Source organism: Etheostoma spectabile, chromosome 7 (genome assembly GCF_008692095.1).
Source record: "Etheostoma spectabile isolate EspeVRDwgs_2016 chromosome 7, UIUC_Espe_1.0, whole genome shotgun sequence".
In the NCBI taxonomy this organism is placed as follows: Eukaryota; Metazoa; Chordata; class Actinopteri; order Perciformes; family Percidae; genus Etheostoma; species Etheostoma spectabile.
Genome location: NC_045739.1, coordinates 26,500,063 through 26,506,062, shown reverse-complemented (window position 1 = coordinate 26,506,062; position 6,000 = coordinate 26,500,063). Strand labels below are relative to the sequence as shown.

The 6,000-nt window shown below is 43.8% G+C and overlaps 1 protein-coding gene and 1 pseudogene across 1 annotated transcript in view; both read left to right on the top strand.

Annotated features, from left to right (window-relative positions):
* gpr173 (G protein-coupled receptor 173) overlaps positions 1-6,000 on the top strand; it is a 78,994-nt gene that overhangs the window by 42,327 nt on the left and 30,667 nt on the right. The window lies entirely within an intron of this gene.
* Positions 4,372-5,433, top strand: LOC116693102 (probable G-protein coupled receptor 173; annotated as a pseudogene).

Here is a 6,000-nt window from a genome sequence, read left to right as displayed (position 1 = left end):
TGTAGATTTTGTGTCCAACTTGATCCAACTTGCTCTGACGTCATGCACACGTGGCAACGGAAATCTCACGAAGCAAGGCGGCCGCAGTTCTGAGACGCAGGTGGCGCAGTTGCTTTTCACCGACTGCAAGAGCCAGGCGGACCAGAGCATGACCCAGAGCAAAGCTTCTAGCTATTTAACACCTGATTGGTTTACAACATGATGACGTTTTATATAAACTTTTTTCATCGTTTTTGAATCGAGGATTTTAATTGCTATTTGTCTGATTTAAAGACTTATTCTGTCCGACACATGTTGTGTGACTGATAGTGACTTTTAGAAGTCAGAGAGACTAATCTGTTCAGATCACGGATCATCTACAGTGTGTTGTTAATTAAAACAGCAACAGATTGCATGTAGAGCACTTTGCCAGCTACTCTGTCATAATTAAAAAACTGGAGCCTGTGTACAACTGATATTGGGTCTGACTATATTTTTTTAAATCGGAATTGCACCACAGTGTTTTCATCACTTCCTGTCCAGCCTGAAGGCGGCTGGAATCGTCGGGAAACTGTCCGACTTTACCGCAGCTTTTTTTACGCCCCCCGCTGCTGCCGCCTGCTCTCGTCCATTTACAGGCGAGCGCATTTCATCTCGGACGAGCCTATTTTCTTAAAAGCGAGCAGGAAACCCGCTCATTTACACCTTCTCTAGCCACTGGGGGACCATAGGCAGCTGGGGAACTCCCTGATGTTAAAACCTCATGAAGTGAAATTTTCATGCAATGGGACCTTTAATCTTTTCCAGAGAGACAAAAGTTAGTTCCTCTACTTGAGATTTCAACTCACATTCCTCCTCTTCATCATTATCATCAGACAGATCTTTCAGCGGCTCTGCTCTTTGTTAGAACCGTTTTTTTCTTTTGCTGGTCTTTTAGTTGGATCCAGCTCTTCAGACGATTTTCAGCCAGAACATCATGAACCACATTTGTACAATTTTGACTGCTGCTTGCTTATTTGCCTTCCCTGTCTGTTCGTGTTTTCTGCTTTGTCAGTTGCATTAGCATTTCCTTCGTTTTATTTCCACAGTCATTTGGTTCATCTGCAGTTCATTTTTCTCCTTTCCTGCGTGTCTACCTTTGTCACCTGTGCAGTTTCGGCAGACTCCGTTGCACCTGCCGAGTCTGATTCAGCTGCAGGTGGCGCAACAGGCTTGCAACAAAAGTGTTGTCCACTTTAGCAGAGGTGTTCATTTCCATACCGTTTAGTGGCTTGGCAGTTAACTTTGTAGTATGGATTTGATTTAGGGGGTGCGTTTGCGACGGCAATGTTTTAGTGTTGTAAGTTAGTGGTAGACTTAACTACCCCAACCCAGGGTGAGTTGTAATAAAACTGCAGTGTCAGTCTGGTTCAGCTCTGAGATTTTCTTGCACAACGCTCTGAAGGATAATCTGTTTAGAAGTGGTGAGTAGGCTACACTCACAGCACCTATACTATATAGTAGGGATCCGGATACCGGATAAAGCACTTTTTCAAAGTACAATTATTATACAGTAATGCGAGTCAATATCTGTGCTCGGATTGAATAAAACTCCTCATTTGGTGGCAGACTGCATCTGCGTTCTGTGATAGGCTAGTCCCCGCTAGTCACAGCGCCCCTCCCCTACACTATTCTGTGAAAGGCTAGTCTCAGCGTCCCTCCCCTACACACATACAGATTCCTTGTGTTGCTGTGTGCCGCTCAGCTCACTCGCACTCAGCACCCGGAGAGTGAACAGGCTCGCTCTCTCCTCAGTCACTCAGCTCCGCGGTGTCTTTTCCGTTAACATTTAGGTTTCTTCAGGTTCATTTGTTTTAAACGCTCTGGGCCCTGAGGCCATTTTTACAGTTTAATTTCCGTCTGGATTTATTTTATAAAAAGCTTGTAAAACATCAACCCTGTTGTCTACAGTCAAGATATGAACATCATTTTTTTTAGGACAACTGGGTTATTGGAATATTTGGGTTGCAGTGAGGTCACTTGCATGTAAAAAATGGTTGTAGGGCCTTAAGATAAATAAAATAAATAAATAAATGAATCTTCCAGATTGTATTGATATCACAGACATATAAGTAAAACCTAAGCCATTTTCCATTCTAAACACCTTGTCCATATTCTCTGGGAGTCACCGTGAAGAATAATCATTATAACTTATACAGTTGACAAAATACTGCATTTTTTCCAAAAAGTCAGACGTTTTGCTCTCATGACATTACTTATGCCAATATAACATAATAATGTCTATTTCTTGATATTTACCCCAGCAATGTTATACAAGCAAATAGGTGTCTAAATAGTGCACCATTTGGCCTTCCATAGAGTATATAGGCATTTTTGTCCCCTCTGGCCTTCCATACAAGAGGGGTGCTTTCCTCCCATATATGGGCAGGTACTTCCTGAAAAATACCAGACAGACAGAGAGAGATAGGGAGAGCGAGCCAGCGGCAGAGATGAGCCAAAACGCGATGAATTATGGATATAAAGTGGATCACTTTGGATATAACAGTATGGATTTAAAGCCCAAAAGGATGAAGTTCCAGGCTGGATAGATATCCCCTGTAGAGTGTAGAAGACAGGAAAGCCCGCCGTAAGCCAAAAACGTTGGGATTCAAACGAAACAGAAGTGAGTAAATCGCTTGTATGGTTCAAAAGTTATGAAACTATGAATCAGAGTATTTTTTACTCGTGGTGAGTGTCTCGGGCTCAGAGGTTAACTTCGGTTCGAACTAGTACTTACTTAGTAAACAGTAGCTTTCTGGTAAACGTGGGGTTTGTTTCAGACATGCGCTTGTGTTGCGTCTCTCCTGTCTGGGGTTTTTTTTTTTTTTTTTTTTTTAAACCGCATGCTGGCTGTAACCAGTTTTTAAATGTCTGAAACTTTCTTGCTGCATTTTATAAAAAAAAAATAATAAAAAGGAGTTGTGGTATAAATTATATAATATTAAAATTAGATACACAAAAAACACAACACACAACACATTCCAACCCCCCCTCATGATCAGTGATACAAATAATGAGCGATACAGAGGTACTTCAGCTGACACTGCACCACCAGTCAGAGTTGCTACCCTTGCAGGACAGTGAGGGTCAAATCAGTGACCTGAAAACAGTGGCAGTAACTCTCTCTCTCTCTCTCTATCTCTCTCTCCAATCACAGACACACACTCACATGCCTGGTTGTAGAAATAAAAAAAGATCACACTGATCTAAAAAAATTAAGTTAAAAAAAAGAAATTATATGATTGAAAAACTCTTGTTCATTACTTTTACTCATATTGCAACCGCATGTGTATTCATTGTTGCAAAACTTTTTTGTATATAGTTTGTTGTTACCATGACAACACCATGGATCGAAGCTCGATGCTGTCGTAAATAGTTTCTAATCAGCAATAAATATAACAATTTATGATCACCCATATCAATTACATGCTTAAATAGCATATTGGTTTAACACCCCCATTTCAAGACAACCCACCCACTTCCGGGTTTAAATCCTGTCCACTTCCGGGTGAAATCCTGCCCACTTCCGGGTTTACCCCCCAGTCAGTACAGATACGGATACAGAAATTCATGTGGTTACAGATACATTACAGATAATGCTGTACCACTCATCCCTACTATTAGTGTTGGTTTTAATCACAGACAGAGAAGCATAGGCCTTTTTAATGCCAACCTGATTCCACACAACAGCCAGGATGTTCCTTTCAGCTGTCCGCTTGTGCTCCAGGAAAGGGAAAAGTGTTTGGTATATCCGCCGTCATGTAGCTAACGTTGGAAGCGTTTGAATTACCAATGGTCTTGCATAAATGTATATATCCGAGGATAGGTCATACTATATCACTTATTCAGATCTTCGAATGATTTATAGAATGTATCTTTGGACAGGGTTTTAAGACCCTTTGTTAGACACTTTCACACTAAACTAAAGCTGGCATCCCTGGGCATGAACAAGGTAGTCCAGAAACATTGTCATTTACCAGATGTACTCATTAGAGTTTAAAAATTAATTTCAATAAACAGCAAGACCACTTCACAATATTGTAAAGGCACATGGAACAATATCCTATTCTTTGTCTTTTCCAATGTTTTCAGGCCCTGGAGAGGACATAATACACCAAACAAAGGGACTGTGCTCGACATGGGGCGATGTGGATTGAGGTGTTCCTGTTCTTTGTGAACTGTGGAAAGAAGCAACCACGAGGACGAAGAACGGATAGCCGACGAGGAGGCGGGGATTGGTGGCTTTGGTGTTTAAGAAACGCTGGTATGGGTGGGGAGCATTCGGATGGCTAATTGAAACGAGAGCAGTGAAGGCCTGCTGGGCCATGGCAGCAGTAGTAGCACCGCAGAAGGATGGTAAAGAGGTCCTTCCTCGGCTGTCTCTCTACCTATATTAAACTGGTGCTACTAGGGCTGTCTTTGCATCAGCTGGTGGGCAACCTGGTGGTGTCCTGCTCGTACTGCGGGACCGGCCCTGCATAAGGCACCTTACTACTTCCTGCTGACCTGTGCCTAGCAGACACATTCGCTCAGCCATCTGTTTCCCCTTCGTGCTGGTGTCTATAAGAACGGCTCGCCTGGACCTACACGTGCTGAGCTGCAAAGTGTGGCTTTATGGCAGTCCTCTTCTGCTTCCATGCCGCCTTTATGCTGTTCTCATCATGTAACACGCTACATGGCCATTGCACCCACCGCTTCTACTCAAAGAGAATGAAATTCTGGACATGTGTGGCAGTGGTGTGCATGGTGTGGACACTGTCTGTGGCATGGCTTTCCGCCAGTTTTTGACGTGGGCACCTACAATTTATTCGTGAGGAGGACCATTGCATCTTTGAGCATCGCTACTTCAAGGCTAATGATACACTAGGCTTCATGCTAATGCTGGCTGTGCTCATTCTAGCCACACATGTTGTCCTACATGAAGTTGCTTCTCTTTGAGTATAAGCACCTAAGATGAAGCCTGTTCAATGGTCCGGCCATCAGTCAGAACTGGACCTTCACGGACCTGGGGCTACTGGCCAAGCGGCCGCCAACTGGTTGCTGCTTTGGCAGGGGCCCAATGCCGCCAACTCTGCTGGAATCCGGCAAAACTTGCACAACCAGAACCGGCGCTATTGGGCATGGAGGAATCAAAGTGGAGAAACAGCTTGGCAGGATGTTCTACGTGATCACGCTGCTTTTCTTGTGCTCTGGTCTCCCTACATAGTGGCTTGCTATTGGAGGGTGTTTGTCAAGGCTTGCACAATACCACCAGGTACCTTTCCACCACTGTGTGGATAGTTTCGCCCAGCTGGGGTCAACCCCATTGTCTGTTTCTTCCTTAACAAAGACTTAAAGAAAGGGCTCCTTTCCCACCTACCAGCCTGCTGCAGGACTAAACCTCATCTGCCACGAGAGCCTTATTGCGTCCTGTAATCAGAGATGAGATCTAAACCTGGAAATAACAGGAACAGGAAACACCTGTGTTGGGGGAGTGTTTGCTTGAGCTATTTGTGGCGTTTATGAAATGCAAGCTACTTGTAAGCAATGGGTTGAACTAGTTGTGTATTGGTTAAAACACTGAAGGTAAGCATATAATTCCATCTCCAACCCCTTTTCCTTAAACACAGCATACATGGATCGACCTTCTGATACAGAGAAAAAATTCTTTAATAGCAAAACCAACACATTCTCACTCCCCTTTTGTAAAATACGGACGCTTGGCCAGTTGCCTTTGTTGTTGTTCTGACGCTAAAAGTCCTTGGTCCAACTTTGGCGTCCCTTTTGATGCGGTTGGGTTAAGGAAAAAGCTTGTGGGTGGGCTTATGGTTCTGTGACTCGCGGGAATAACCCAAAGGTTACACACCACCTCCCTACGTCGAATTTCCCCCTTACAATACTTGCTAACCCCCTCAAGATGCTCGCTGTTCCCCTACGTTCTACAACACGCCAGTCGGCTTTTTTTCGTCCCATCAGACAGGGAACCACTGTCCAACGTCCTAT